At 36.4% G+C, this 17,198-nt stretch overlaps 1 pseudogene; it reads left to right on the top strand.

Moving 5' to 3' along the window:
• Positions 1–13,977: 13,977 nt before the first annotated feature.
• Positions 13,978–15,348, top strand: LOC125212548 (putative galacturonosyltransferase-like 1 pseudogene; annotated as a pseudogene).
• Positions 15,349–17,198: the final 1,850 nt, after the last annotated feature.

Below are 17,198 nucleotides of genomic sequence, written 5' to 3'. Positions count from 1 at the left end.
CCGCTAAAGAATGAGACTCCTAATGACGGACGCAGGGAGTACGAAAAATCGGCAATCATTCTTAATTTGGTCGAAAGGTTGGTGTAAGACCACCTCCAATCGTACACCAAATTCCATTTTTGGTGTAAAAAAGGTCTCCAACCATACACCATACGCAAACCCATTTTTGAATATTTTAATAAAACAACACCAAATTTAGAGTAAACACCGAAAATGAGTAGCAACTGCAAATTTTTTAAAATATTACATATCAGTCCTTATTATTATTTTGAGATGTTGAATTAGCCATGACATATTATACACGTAACTTTTTTTTAAGAATTGCAAACATTTTTTCATTGAAAAAAATAATTGGCAAGTCATTACGATACTATTATATCATAATAAATTATGTTTCTTTTGCAAGTAATAATTAATAAATTTACTAAAATTATGTTTCTTTTTCTAATATAAATTATATATTTAATACAAAAATATATTAATAAGACATTTTATATAATTATTTAATTTATACAAATTATTCATAAAATATTATGAGATTAATATGTAATTTAAATAAATATGTAGGTATAATTGAAAAGGTATAAAAAGTTTGTAAATATGGAATATTTTTTTGTGTTTGAGTTTAAAGTAAATGATTGGAGTAGAATTATTTTTTGACATGATCCAAAGTTTAGCGTGAATGGTTGGAGATGGCCTAATAGCCAAAAATACTTGTGCGAATAATACAACGTTGTTCGACACCACGGTAATGCTAAAAAACAAAGTCATATTATTAAATAAGTTTAATTTTGTTGTTATCGCTTTTCTATACCTTCCATTTTCATTATTTTTTATTCATCTCACCTACCTCTCTATATCACACCCTCACTTGCTTTTTTTCTCTATTGTTAGTTGATAAAGCTAATTTCATGCATCGGTAATGTGCAAAAAAATGTTATAAATTGTTGGGTCTAACACGTTTCCTAAGCCAGGTGTGTGAAGAAAATCGCTAGATCAAGGAAGTAATGAAGGAGATGGTCTAGCGAGAGAAAAGGACGAAATGAGCAGGATTTACAAGGAAAATTGGCGTGACGGGGGAGTCTACAGCTAAGGGCAACAAAGTCATTATCAATACCTCGCTGGACCCACTAAAGCGCCTATAAATAGAGAGGAGCATGCAGCGTAACGGGATAGTTTTTCACTCTTCTTAGCTCATACATTTACACACACACTTGGGAAACATTCGGGGGATAATCGTGATAGGGGGGGGGGGGTACTTTCTTAAGATCTCGAGTTTGGTAACACCGTCCCAGTGAGGGAGAAGATACAATTGTTTTAATTTCAGCTGTTTTTGCTAGTTTCCACCGTCGAACTTCACTTTTGGGAGTCGACTTTGATGTTGATGATGTTTAACTGCTTATCGCTCATGGATCTGAGTTTAGCTGTTTAATTTCAAGTTACTTTTGCTTAGATCTCTCTACTGTTAGCGTAGTTCTTAAATTGCTATGTCGATCTCTGCTTATTTCGTTATTGAGGTGTTTGATGTGGAATTGGGTGACAGATCTGTGGTTGATTGAGTGTTCGGAGCTTTAATTTGTAAATCTGACATGATGGAGAATTTCTTCTATTTGGAGTCCGTGTCGGACGCTTGGATCCGGAGTAGATTTAGCGTCTGAAGTTGGTTTTGGCGTGTGAAAGAAACAGTAGTGGATAGACTTGTTTTATTTTCTTTGTTTTCTGTTTCCCTTCGTCTAGGTATGCAGATCTGTTAAGTTCTTCGTTATTTATGCATAGATTTGATTCCAAGTTAGTAGCCCTGTTTTTGATTTGCGTATGTGTTTTCTCCAGAAGTTTTTATGCGAATTTGGTTGTAGAAGACGATGTCACTGTCAGTTAGTACGAGAGTTAGTTATTCTGCCACTTTCCAGTCGTACTCTGTTTTTTTTTAGATGTGGTCCCACCGTAGATTTATCTCCTAGGTCTAGCTGTTAGGTTAAGTTTCTTTCTAATATTCCCAAGTCAAGTTAATTTTAATTTTCCTCAACCCAAGAAAATGCGTAGCAGCAGCCAACACCAAAAATACTCCCAAATCCTTGATTACGAGTCTTACGCATCCTTCTCTGTGGGATCGATCCCTACTTCCCTATACTAGGTTTAGTAAAGTGGTTGAGGGTTTTTGAAGCGGGGAAGTACTTGTGTGTCCGACGACCGGGATTCCGCACAACCTACGAGTTCCTAGACCAAGTGATCTAGTGGACTTGCTGGATCTGGGGAACCTGCCTTATTTGAATATCGCAACACTGCACACACACCACACTTGTACTATCACATCCCGACGTAGCTTCATTAGTGCAGGCTAAAATAGAAATAAAGTGTTCAAGGTAACAGATATAAGAGAATAAAAAAAATTAACTATTTTTTTTAATAATAAAAAGTAAAAATCAATACAATTTTTTTAATAACAAAAAGTGAAAATTAATACTTACTTTAATGAAATAATGTTGTTTTTATCATCATTAAAGGCATTGTTTTTTATGTGAATATGAGAAAAATTAAAAACTTTGTGATTTAATATTTTATTTTAAAAATTTTATAGGATAGACTAGAAATTTACCATAATTTGTGATTTAAATCGGTATTATTTAGTACACATTTATATATGTGACAACGTTTAAATAAGTATGTGTTTACGAAAATTTTTGCACACATAGGCCATCGGAAAATTTTGAATAGGATAATGACGAAAAGTTTGAACACAGTTAGGGCTGGGGAAAAATACCGAAATACCGAAAAGCCGGTCTTATCGTACCGAAAAAATATCGAAAATACCGTTGTTTTGGTATACCGTGACTTTCGGTATGGTATGATACCTTACCGAAAGATTGCGGTAAGGTAACGATATGAATTTTCAAATACCGCGGTATACCGCTGCATACCGAAATTCGGTATATACCGTAAACTAAGGTATATACCGTAAATTAAGGTATATGCCACAATAATATAAACACAATTGTATATAAAATATATTTTATATATTTTTAAATTATAAATCTATTGTGAAATATAAATATAATTATGAATAAATTATATTTAATTTATTTTTAAAATTATAAATTATAAATAATATTTTAAAAACTCTAATTTTCTATTTTAATTGATGTTGAAAGTCAGGTATACCGCAAAAATAAGGTATACCGAACTTCAGTACGGTATACCGAAAATGAGGTACGGTATCGGTATGGAAATTTGTCATACCGAATATAAGGTATACCGAAGTTCGGTATACCAAAAACTTTGGTAAGGTAAAGGTATGACTTTTTCGCATACCGTATTTACGGTAAGGTATACGGTATGGTGGTTTCGGTAAGGTATACCTTACCTACCCACCCCTAAACACAGTAGGCCATATCATTAATTCATTATCATTTGCACACGTAGGCCATAGGAAAATTTTGAATCCGGTGATGACGAAAATTTTCAAATTATTTATTATTTCGTTTTTTAAAATTATGGACCAACAAGAATTTGACTAAATTTTGGGATTTATTTGAAAATTTAACCTGAGTATTTAATCAAACGAAGGACCCCACAGGTGTTACACGTCGAGTGCGCAACACTTGTACACCTGGGGAACTAACGTGCAAAGCCAAGTTTTTATACTCTTCTGTCCCATAAAAAATGTCACACTTATGAGATGATACGAAATTTTAGAAGGTTTTGTATTGTATGTTAAATAGAGAGAGAAAATATAATTTTTATATTAATGTTAGAGAGAATTTTTTCTAAAAATGGAAATATGACATCTTTTGTGCGACAAATTAAAAAGAAAAGTGTGACATCTTTTGTGGGACGGGTGGAGTGTTAGGTTTGGTATACTGAAAAGCATGTTTCGAGCAAGTTTCGCTCGAATAGAATCTTGCTTGTATACGTAAAACTCTATAATCCACTTTTAACCCGATTCAGTATTATTCGAGCAGTTTCGCACGAATAGAATCAGTATATTATTACATTGTGTTTGCTTGTGCATTTGTAAGATGTTTTATAAACATTTAAATATATAAGAAGCAAACAAAGTCTAAGTCTTTTGCTTAGTAGACTGGTTGTGGGCGTCGTCCACTTTAAGGTAACACAGTCGGTTCTATGCAATGCTTTGCAAAAGAAAAAGAAGAATTTCACAACCCAGATAGGCTTAGACTACCTATCGTGAAAGGTTGCAATGTCAGTCTGATTATTTCTAAGCCTTTCTGAAATAAGATAACGTTGGTGTGGTATAGCACTGAATGGATCTAACAGCAAGACATGTCTTTATGCTATCTACTGAAAGACTAGGTCTTGATAAATAACTATTTCTTAATCTACATACGTTAGCATTGAGCATACGGTACTGATTATGCACTACTTTGACTTATCAAATGGTGCGGGTTTTTCGCAACCCAATAATCCTGATATATTGGGTAGTGGTGATTAATATCTAGCGGTGCTAGGATTGCTATTATGTTGAATCGCGCGCGAGGTGAGTCTCGTTTGATAATGTCCTCAAGAGGAGCTCGAACAAGGTTTTATTATTCAGAAAACTGGCCAGTTGGAGTTTTATTACTCTATGAATAATAAATAAGTGTTTCTTGCTAAGTCCACTCTTGGAATTAATAAGATGTTAATTAATTAAGTCCATAGCAGACATTAATTAATTAATGGACATTTATATCTTAAGCGCGGGAAATAAAATAATATAAATAATGGAAACCCGGATTACTTGTAATTTCGGATTTGGATGGGGAGTGCAATATTACTTCTGTAGTGGCTGCTCGTAATATTCCAATATAAGCTTGTATTAAATTGTGGGTTCAATTTAATTAGTAAAAAGCTAATTGGGCGAGCCCATATCCAAAACCTTCCATAGATCCCTGTCTGGGCCCAAAAGGAACTTAATATAAATAGGAGAATAAAGGAGACAGAATAATCACAATTTTTATTCTCAAAATTTTCGAAAATTTCGAACTCTCCAGCTGTGGAGGGTTTCGAATTCTTCACCTATTCCCAAAATGATTTCTTCTGTCTTCTTTATTCGAGTCTTAGTATTTTGATAAGATCAGCCCACCCTGATATCGAGATACAGTTCGGGAACCAGTCAGAAGATCCGTGGTCTAGTATTGAAGATCATCACGTGGAGAAGGCGCGAGCAATCGACGATTCTTTGGAGAATCAAATCGGTAACTCTAAACCGTAGTATTCATGTTTATGATTTACTTTCTATAAGCATGAATTATTTGCGTTCTAGCATGCAATTTTCTGTTTAACATGTGAATTAATTAATCGCATAATCGGTCAAATAGATCCGTATCTGATTTATTTACTTTGTACAAGTCTTCCGCTGTGCAAAGGGGCACCAAACCCCATCATGGAGTACAATTTTGTGTCACGCACTTGTTTACGTGTTTTGTGCAATGGTGTGTGCATTATTATGTGTAAAGTTGTGTAAGCGGTCTATGTTAATATGCAGTGGCGGAACCACGTGAGATCAAGGGGTACCACTATACTCAAAAAGGTTCATAATGTATTCAGATATACTTCCTCCGTCCGTAAATAGGAGTTCCGTTTTTCTATTTAAGTCCGTCCGCGAATATGAGTCTCGGTTCACTTTTACCATAAATGGTAATAGGGTCTCACCTTCCACTTACTCATTCCACTCACATTTCATTTAAAACTAATATATATACAACCCCTATTTCACTAGCTTTTTTCCACCCACTTTTCATAACATTTCTTAAAATCCGTGTTGTCCATGAATGTAACTCCTAATAACGGACGGAGGGAGTATACTACTCCCTCCGTCCCACAAAAGATGTTACACTTGTGAGATGACACGGGATTTTATGAGGTTTTGTTTTATATGTTAGATGGAAGGAGAAAATATAATTTTTATATTAATGTGAGTGAATTTTTTCCAAGAAAATAAAATGTGACATCTTTTGTAAGACAAACTAAAAAGGAAAGTGTGACATCTTTTGTGGGACGGAGGGAGTACTAATTAATACTCCCTCCGTCCGTGAATAAGAGTCCCGTTTTTCCATTTTAGTTCATCCGCAAATAAGAATTTCGGTTCATTTTTACCATAAATGGCAATAGGGTCCCGTCTTACACTAACTCATTCCACTCAGATTTCATTTAAAACTAATATATACAAGTGGGACATCTATTGCACTAACTTTTTCCACCCACTTTTCCTAACATTTCTTAAAACTCGTGCCACCCATGAATGAGACTCATAATGGCGGACGGAGGGAGTAATTCACGTGCTTGGTTCAACGGTGTTTCATACTTCCATCTTTCACAGCAGAGGCCCAATTTCGAGCCTTTTCAACTCTTGTGCCTTGCATGGTTATATTTTTAAATATTCAAATATGGATTCTAAAATAGAAATCCATCTAATGCACATATCTTTATTTTTCTGTTTTATTAAATCTTATACAATATAGTTTTCATTCTTTTGTTTCTTTTTAAAAAATATTCTGATGCATTTAGAACCTACACATTTTCTGTTTTCCAAATTTTTTGAAGAATGGTTTTTATCGTCACTCTTTTTTAGCTTTTTTTAAAAAATTCTAATGTATTTTAAGTTCATATCCTTTCATCATAATATATATAATTATTTTTAATAACATAAGTAAAATCATAAGTAAAATCATAAATTTTGATTGAGAAAACAGAATAGCTATGATTATTTATCGTACCTTCAAACGAAAAATCCTGGATCTGTACACATTGTTGCAGATGCTCTAATAACTTTATTTTGTATCCATCGATCAAAAACTTGAACTAGGATATAAAAATGAGATGATCTTCATTTATAAAAAATGAATTTATTTGTAACCCGTAACAGGCCGATGTTGCACTGTCATAGTCAGAAATTCTATAAGACTGGCTGCCTACAAACTTAAATGTGCAAACCAAGCAAAAGTCGAGTATTCTTCGACTTCACGAAAGAAAAATTTAATTAATTATGCCCATGTGTTTCAGGAGATGACGAGACTAAGTTTGATGAAGCATTATTATCAACTAGTGTTAAATGTCAATAGGAGTATATGTTACTCCCCCATTCCATATCAATTGACACCAATTTTCTTTTTCGTTTATCTCCAATTAATTAACACACATTTTACTACTTTTTGATAATTAACCTCACATTTCACTAAAAGTGATATAAAAATATAAGATTCACGTCTCACTATTTTTATCCACCCACTTTTTACTACATTAATTAAAACTAATGCCAAATCAATTGATGCCAATGAGGGATGAGTATGTTTAAAGAGATGAATTCAGATGAAGAATTTTCAAGAAACATAACTTAATGTATAAAGCCTGAGCATTTTTATCCATAGCTTGAATAGATGAATTCATTAGTGATACGAATTGCACCATGGACTTTCCTATTTATACTCCCTCCATTTATTGGTAATAGATTCATTTTTTATTTTATTTTGGGCATTCATATAGTAGAGTCATTTCTTATATTAGTAAAAAATACTAACACATTATCCTATTCTTATTTTTTCCTCTTTTTTACTCCCTCCGTCCCAAGAAAGATGACCCCTTCCTTGGACGGCACGGGATTTTATGCAACTTTATTTTGTGTGTTAAGTGGAGAGAGTAAAGTAAGAGAGAGAGAATAAAATAGAGATAAAAGGGTTTCCATTTTAAGCAATGAGTCATCTTGATTGTGACAAACAAAAAAGGAAAGTGAGTCATCTTTAGTGGGACAGAGGGAGTACTTTATTATCTCTACTTTTTTCTCTCTCATACTTTATTATCTTTTTATTTAATATATTACACATTTTTTTCTTAATCTCCGCGTCAAAAATAAATGCGTCGAGTGACACTCAACTACTGTAGAACAGACGAATTACAAAGTTAATTCATGGCTTGGATCGATGTTTCCCATTGAAGGGAATCAATTAATTTAGTATATTTTGATGTTAATTACAAAATCAAGTTTTAGAGTTAAAGTGAACACTAGTGGTAGGAATATGGCTCCAATGCAAATCCCTAAGAGCACTCCCAATGGTCTCCCTTATTTCTCCCTTATTTTTCCCTAACTCCTGCCACATCAGCGCTACATCAGCACCAAAATTTATCCCCAGTTTTTAGCCAACTTTTAGCCAACCTCTGCAATGGTTTCTCCCTTATTTCTCCCTAACTCAACATTTCATTTTTACATCATCACTAATTTAATTGTTTTATTTTTATATATAATAAGCTAGCTTATTTAATTTATAAGATAAAACAAATAATAGTACACATCAACAAATAAAGTTCGTTGTATTAAACACGGGTACACATTACAACGAAGAAAATAAAAAAAAAAAAAAAAGTACACGAATGGATAAAAAAAATCAAAAAAAAAATTCAAAGAAAAAAAAATTCAAGGGCGGTGGGCGCGGTTTCTATTTGCCCACAATTCTTCGATGATATCGTGTTGTAGTGCTTGATGGGCCTCCTTCTGGTGTATGTCCATGAACGCCTGGAACCGTTCATGTTCGTTGTGCGGTACACCCTGGCGGGCGGACTCGGTTGAGACACCGTGACTCGATGATGCAACACTTGGGTCGTTGGTGACGTCGAGGACGCCTTCATGTTCATCTTCGATGATCATGTTATGCATGATGATGCACGCATACATGATATCGGCAATATCCCCCTGGTAGAAAAAGCGCGTCGGGCCCTTTACCAGTGCAAATCGCGATTGGAGCACCCCAAATGCCCTCTCCACATCCTTGCGCGCAGACTCTTGCGCTCGGGCAAAATACCTTCTTCTATCTCCGAGTGGGCATCTGATCGTCTTCAGAAACACGGGCCATTGCGGATAGATGCCGTCATCCAGGTAGTACCCCATGTTATGCACATTGCCATTGGCCGTGAATTCGATGGAGGGGCCTAACCCGTTGATCCGCTCGTTGAAAAGGGGCGAGGAATTGAGAACATTTAGGTCGTTGTTCGACCCGGCTATACCAAAATAAGCATGCCAAATCCAAAGCCGTTGGTCGGCAACGGCTTCAAGAATGATGGTGGGATGCGTACCTTTGTAGCCGGTAGTGAACTGGCCTCGCCACGCGGTTGGGCAGTTCTTCCACTGCCAGTGCATACAGTCGATGCTGCCGAGCATCCCCGGAAAGCCGTGGGTCCTCCAGTGCCAATCCAGTAGGAACTGGCAGTCAGCTGCGTCCGGCGAGCGAAGATAGTGCTCCCCAAATATCTCTCGCACGCCCTGACAGAAATTCTTCAGGCACTCATTGCCAGTCGTCTCGCCGCATTGCAGATACTCATCGAACATGTCGGCGGACCCTCCGTATGCCAACTGCCGGATGGCAACAGTGCATTTCTGTAGGGGCGATAGTCCGGGCTTCCCTGCTGCGTCTCGCTGGAGCCGGAACTCGGGGTAACGCGCGGACAACGCATTAACAATGCGCAGGAAGAGGGAGCGGCGCATTCTGAACCGGCGACGAAATACATCTGCCGGATAACGTGGTTCCTCCGCGAAATAATCGGCGAACAGCCGATCGTGCGCACCAGTGTGGTTGCGAGGGATGTATCGGCGCCGCCGGCGGATTGGCCGTTGGGGGGGTGGCTGCTGCATTCGAGCGATCTCGCTTTGTATGCGGCGGGAGATATAGTTGTTGATTGGGTTGTTGGCGAAACCCGCTACATCCCATCCGGTGGGAGCGGGAGGTACCTCTTCTTCGGAAGAAGAATGTGATATTTCCTCGTCGGACTGAGCACGAGACGATGAATCAGAACTCATTTAATAAAGATGGAGAGAAAAAAGATTGAAAATTTGTGTGAATGAAGTTTGTGGGTGATGAATGGAGGAAGAGGATGAAATATTTATAGGGGTGGAATTTAGAATATGACCGTTGAAGGAAAAAAAAAAAAAAAAAAATTTGATCATCGCCGGATTATCGCCGAACAGCTCCCCACAGTGGCCGGCGATGATCCGGCGATAAAACGCCGTTTGGCGTAAAATCGGTAGGAAATTCGCCGAAAAATCGCCGACCTCCTCTCAATGGCCGGCGATAAGTCGGCGATATCCGGCGAAAAATCGCCGGATTATCGCCGTCGCCATTGGGAGTGCTCTAATATACCCATGCAAACTTTTGAAACTTTTTCATAAGCTGAACCTTCGCCAGTTCGACACCGTACGTGCTTTGTTGTCCAGCCCCATGCTCACTCTCTTTTTTCCATGATTGCAGCAGCTTTAAGCCTTAAAACAATGCAAATCATGATATTAACCTTATAGTCATAAATGGTTATATAAATTGTTAACTAGTTGACTAATGTAGTTACTCCCTTCGTCCCAAATATTATTCCATTTTGATTTGACACGAATTTTAAGAAATATAATGAAAAGTGAGATGAAAAAGTTAGAGGAATGTGAGTCTTACTTTTATATATTAGATTTAAAATAAAATATGAGTAGGAATGAATTAGTGGAATACGGAGTCCACTACCAAAAATGATAAAAAGTGAAATGAAACAAATTTTGTAAAACAGACGGAAATAGAAAAATGGGACAAACTTTTAGGAACGGAGAGAATATATCTTATACTCCATCCATTCCTCTGTAGTTGAGTCGTATTCTTCTTTGGTTGTCCCACCTAGAGATGCCAAATCAGGCCCGTCATGGGCCGACCCAGGCCCGGCCCATTAGCGAAATAGAACGGGCCTGGGCTGGGCTGAGGAGTTTAATCGGGCTCCAATTGGGCTATTTTATTAACCCAAGACCGGCCCAGGCCCAGGACCATCTGAAGCCCGGCCCAGGACCAGGACCGGCCCAAGCCCAGGCCCGGCCAGGCCCAGCCCAGCTCGTGTCTGCCTTATACCTTATGTAGTTATATTGTCATACTATCTTTAAATTATATAAGCTTATATAAACCAAATCACCAAAACTTAGAAGTGTCTGACGTGCAAATGTAGAAATTAAAACAACCATTTTAAAAGAAATAACATTACAAATATATCCATAATTACAGTAAGAATTAAAGAATTAGATGTTCCACGCATTTACCATGGAGAATTGGAGATTTACATATAACATTATGAAATTACAATTCATGATTTCCATAATTATAGGAGATTCATTTTTAACTAATTTCTTTCTTCACGGGATAATTCGAGCACTAAAATTGCTATGCATAATTATAGAGATTAATTCTTCCATAATTATAGGATGAATTCCTATGCATGATTATAGAGATAAATTCTTCCATAATTATTGGATGAATTAGTTAAATTTATTTTGTGTGTATATATATATATATATATATATAGTAGATCGTGTATTATAATCTTTATGGTATAATATGTAATATAGTAGATCGTGTATTTTGAAAATCTCTATTAATTACTGATTTTGTGGGATTATATATAATTATATGTTATTGCATATATACCTATAGGGTTAATTATGCATGTGTTAATTAATATTTCCATGATTTAGTCATTTCCCTATATTCAATATATATTTTCCTTATCCCCCTCCCAATATTCCATATTTCCAAATTCCAATTAATCTTTCCATGATTTTAGCCGTTTCCCTATAATACTATTAATACATATGATATACTAATATGTAGTATAATAAATAGTGTATTTTAGTTTCTTGATTCCTAAATTTATGGGAGTATAACTTAGGAGTATATATATATTTGTTAAATATAGTGCCGCTCTGTATATATAAAACTATATACATGTATTATGGGAATATATAAAAGTGTTTATTTTGACTCCTGATTTAGTGGAACTACATATTTTATGCGTGTATATTTTCATTATGGTTTGGCAATAAATCACATTTATACTTCCCTTCTCCCACTATTCCATAATTCCAATTAGCCTTTTCATTATTTTAGCCATTTCCAATACTATTAATACACGTAACTATTTTTTCATTTTCCTAATATTATCGGTAAAGAAGTAGAGAGACGAAAATTAGAGATGAGAAATCTGCTTCTGCGCCTCTCTTCTGCTTCCATTTCTTATGTTCTCCTATAAATATAGGTTGACAACTTTTTGTATGTTCATCTTCCTTTACTCTACCTTGTTCTCTAGTTCTATTTAGATAACTCCATTTGCTATCATTTTTGTATTTTTGGATATGAAATTATGAAGATATTATTTGTTTTTGGATATGAAAGTAAGAAGACATCATTTATTTTTGGATATGAATTTTTGAAGATTTCATTTGTTTTTCATCCCGCACAAAAAATTATAAATCCGGCCCGGCCCATCCCAGCCCAGCCCGGCCCGACCCGACCCACTTGCTAACTGGGCTCGGACTGGGCTGGGTCCATTCAAGTCAGCCAAAACCCAGGCCCGGCCCAGCCCATTTCAGAGGTGGGCCGGGCCGAGCCGGCCCGGCCTGGCCCACTTGACACCTCTAGTCCCACCATAGCCGAGGGAGGGAGTATTATTAAGTTTTTATTTAGTATAAATGAGATATAAATACAAGTCATGTCTTATTTTTGCTTATGATTTTTTTAACATCTCTTTAAAATACATAAATAAAAAATTTAAACAAAGTCTAATCCAACCCAAGCCTAACAGAATGAATAAAAGCCTGACCCAGCCCAGCATGCATTAGAAATAGACCTGGGCTGGGCCTTAATATAGGTAGGCCTAGACTGCGCTGGGATGGCCCAACCCACAATTCTAATATATTCCGTCCAATAATAATAGACTCTTTTGGGATGACATTAGTTTTGATGCATAACTAGTAAAATATGATAGAGATCAAAAGAAAAAGTCACGACAGTGTTGTTAGTGGATAATAAGCCCTACCTTACTAGAAAGAAAAAAAAAAGTTACCAAAAATAGAAATAAACTACTTTTATATGACAGATCAAAATTAAAAGAGTATCTATTTTTATGTGACAAAAAGAGTACTCCCTCCGTCGCAACTAACTTGAGCCAAAACTTTTGAGCATGGAGATTAAGAAATTGTGTTGAAAAGTAGGAGAAATGAATAAAGTAGGAAATATAAAGAGAGAGTAAAGTATGTGATAGAATAAGGTAAGAATGGTAGGATGTTTTATTTTTTTGTCAAAAAGGAAAATGACTCAACTTAGTTGGGACATTCTAAAAAAGAATACGACTCAATTTAATTGAGATAGGAGGAGTATTATAAATAAGTTGGGCAGAATAATTGTGTTTCTTCCAAAGACTTATAAATTAAATAAGATTAATTTATTTTTTTAATTTTTGTTTATCTTTGGTTAAGCGCCTAATTTGTCAGTTATAACCAATCAGATAGTTGGCTAACGATCTTCATTCGGTCCCAATTAGCTATTTGGGCACTTTCACTTGTTGAGTACCTTACTCGACGATTTGGTTATGAACTGAACCGATCATCTTCGCAAACTCATGAGTATCTTAAACATGTTATCAATTTGTTTATTACTTAGAGACTTAAACCTTGTAATTCATAATTTATGCATTCACATATACACAGTATCATTTCATAATTTTAAAAATAGAAAAATCAAAAAAATTATCAAATGGAATTGGGCAAAATTGGCGGGTTTAAATAGGAAGCATACAGCTACATTGCAAGCATTGCGCTGGTTCAAAATCAAGCCAAAAAATTGTTTTTACCACTCTTTTCTTGGAACTGTAAACGCCAATGAATCAGAATCACCAATTAATGTAAGAACCGGCTCCTAATTGAAGAGAGGAATGTCTAAATTAAAACTATACGTCACGAATATAAATTCGGCAAATATCTTTCATGTCGAGTAATTGCAAATAACCTTTTTGTTGAGTAATTTGGCTCTTTACATATCTACTAACTATTACATACAGGTGAGATCTAATTAAATCACCGAAATAAATTCTCTCTGTCATAAAAAAAAGAATGGAGAAGAACAATAAGGGGTCCCATCAAACCAAGGGAAGTTTCCATATAAGATCTAGAATGAGTGTGAAACCACTAAATCCCCTTTGAAAATCTTTGACTTAGCCCATCCACTAAAATATCATTTTGACATTTTTGTTTTCATATTTCATTTCGAATCCCAAACCCAAAAGCTTGTCCTTTTTCAACTTTAAACACAATCCCATATCAAATAAAAGACCCCTCTCCCAATCTCTCATTTTCAAAACCTACAATCCAATGAAGAAAATCCCAATACCTCCACTCTTTCCTCTTTTTATCACTCTAATAGTAATATTCTCTCATGGTGCAACATCAATCTCCCAACAATTTATGGAAGCCCCCCAATTCTACAATGCTCCCACATGCCCCAAAATGGGACAGGACGAGGCAGCGCAGTTGGTTCCAGAGAGCAAGATTTGCTCAAGTGAGGCAGTCCACGTGGCAATGACCCTCGATGTCGCCTACCTCCGCGGCTCGATGGCCGCAATCCTGTCCACACTCCAACACACCTCCTGCCCACAAAATGTCTTCTTCCACTTCGTCGCCTCTGCCTCCGCCAACGCCACCCTCCTAACCTCCACCGTCACCGCCTCCTTCCCGTACCTCAATTTCCAAATCTACCTCTTCCGAGACTCCGCGGTGGCGGGGCTCATCTCTACCTCGATCCGCTCCGCCCTCGACTGCCCCCTCAACTACGCCCGGAGCTACCTCGCCGACCTCCTCCCCACCTGCCTCCGCCGCGTCGTCTACCTAGATTCCGACCTCATCCTCGTCGACGACATTTCAAAACTCGCCGCCATCCCGCTCACCGGCGGGAAGGTCCTGGCCGCGCCGGAGTACTGCAACGCCAACTTCACCTCCTACTTCACCCCGACGTTCTGGTCAAGCCCTTCCCTCTCCCTCACCTTCGCCAACCGGAAAGCCTGCTACTTCAACACCGGAGTCATGGTAATCGACCTCGAGAAATGGCGTGGCGGCGGATACACGGCGAGGATCGAGGAGTGGATGGAGCTGCAGAAGAGGATGAGAATCTACGAGCTGGGATCGCTGCCGCCGTTCTTGCTGGTGTTTGGCGGGGAGATTGAGGCGGTGGACCACAGATGGAACCAGCATGGCCTCGGAGGGGACAACTTCCGAGGCCTGTGCCGCGAGCTCCATCCGGGGCCGGTGAGCCTGCTGCATTGGAGCGGGAAGGGGAAGCCGTGGGCCCGCCTCGACGCCGGCCGCCCCTGCCCGCTCGATGCGCTATGGGCGCCTTACGATCTGCTCAAACCTCCCTATTCCTTTGATTCTTGAATTTTATTTTTATTTTTTTGCTTTCAACTTGTGCATATTAAATTAACATCATCGGAGATATATACATATTACCTGATTAATTATATGTGATAGATACATTTTAAGATCATTAATTCCAAAAAGTTGGATTATCTCAGCTTCAATTTTGTGTGCATTTGATTTTATTCAATTACCTGATTTTTGTGGATTCGTGTTTTAATTTTTGATTCAGGTTAATCGAGTGATTGCAGCTTGTTTGAAGTTAAATCAAAGTTTTTTTTAATGACTGAGATACTCCACATTACATCAATTATTGTTGAATGTTTCTCTTTCATTAGTTCTTGTATTGAAGCTTAAGGAGCAAGGGTTAAGGGAGAAGGGAGAAGGAATGAGGGTTATAAGAGGTTATACTCCCTCCTTCAACCAATAAAAAGAAAGTTGGTTAATACTCGTAATGAAAAGTAAGTCGTACTTTTATATATTCTCTCTATCACACTCTACGAGTCTCAGTTGAGTTCAACACGAGTTTTAATAAAGGTATAGAAAAATTAGTGAAAAAAGATAATAAAATGCAAGTCTCTTTTTATATATTATTTTTATAATGTTAGTGGAATGAGGTTTGCGGAATGTGAAGCCTATTACCGTTTATAGAAGGTTCTAATTGGGACTCTTAGAGTGGAACAGACTAAAATAGATAATCGGGATTTTTAAAGTTGGACGGAGGGAGTAATAAAATGTGATTGAGATAAAGTTAGTGGAATGTGAGATCTATTATCAAATGTAGTAAAATTAAAATGAGAAATTTATTGGTGAATGTACGGAAATGGCCAAATGAAAAGTTTATTAATGAATGGAGGGAGTAGTATAATGTACTTTTATAAGTTACCTACGTATCTTAATTGAATAAAAAGAAATTACAATACAAAAAAAAGGAATGAAAAAATTAACTTTGCAAGTATACTAGTCAATTAATGTAGAAACGACAGCAACGTCTCTTTATGAACATGGATATATATGGAGGACAAACTAGCAAGGAAATGAAAGAAAGAAGAATAAGAATGATTCTAATTTACTTTCATAATATAATATGTGATGCTCTTTTGATTGCTTTTTTCCTAATGATTTCCTTTGATTAATGAAGATGGACAAAAGAGAGCCTGCAATACACGCTGGCCTTTCCGAAAATACCTAACATGGAACAGCTAATTCTAGTTGTTATTCTTATTTTAAAACCAATGTCATATATTGAAATAGTATCAGTTCTATAATTTATAAACTAGATATGATTAATCTAATGAAGTACGATTATATTATGCAATTAGATTTTGGCTTCTGTGCGGTGTTCATTGACATGGTGAGTTAATTAATTAATTAATTACTTTGCCATTCTTACATAATTGATAATACTATCATTCCTTTTTATCTATAATTCGAGTCTGAAAATTTCTATTTATAGAATATTCGCTTCTCAATTATTTCCTCTAATCCACGCATTCAATCATAACACGTTAGATGCATTTTTTCACACTACAATAATCCACGCCAAGCTGCTTCTATTTTTCATTCACAACTATGTAGTAATTGCATACTAATTGTAACTTTATTTCTTGATGAACAATACCCCGGCCATCGGCAGTTAGGAGTTCTGATTTACATTTTAGTCTGTTTATTATTAGAAGTGTAGATTCACTTTTATAAAAAATAATAAATGGTAGGTATGACCCATTTTTTACTAGTTCATTTCAATCATATTTTGTTATAAAATTAATATATAAAAATGGATATCACATTTCACTATTTTCTTCAACCACTTTTATTTATATTTTTTAAAGTCCGTGCCGAATTCGAATAGGATATCTAATGGTGGACGGAGGGAGTACTAAAAACAAAACAGCCAAAAATGAAAAAAAAATAGTACTCACCACATACATTGAAAGGTCGTATCACAGAAATTTGAATACGATTGGTCATGACTTTCAAAATATATCAAATGATGTAAAAAGTTTCAAATTTT

This window comes from Salvia hispanica, chromosome 2 (assembly GCF_029641045.1).
Source record: "Salvia hispanica isolate PSC_SH4W2 chromosome 2, Shi_PSC_v1, whole genome shotgun sequence".
Lineage (NCBI taxonomy): Eukaryota > Viridiplantae > Streptophyta > Magnoliopsida > Lamiales > Lamiaceae > Salvia > Salvia hispanica.
This window is presented reverse-complemented; position numbering and strand designations above follow the sequence as displayed.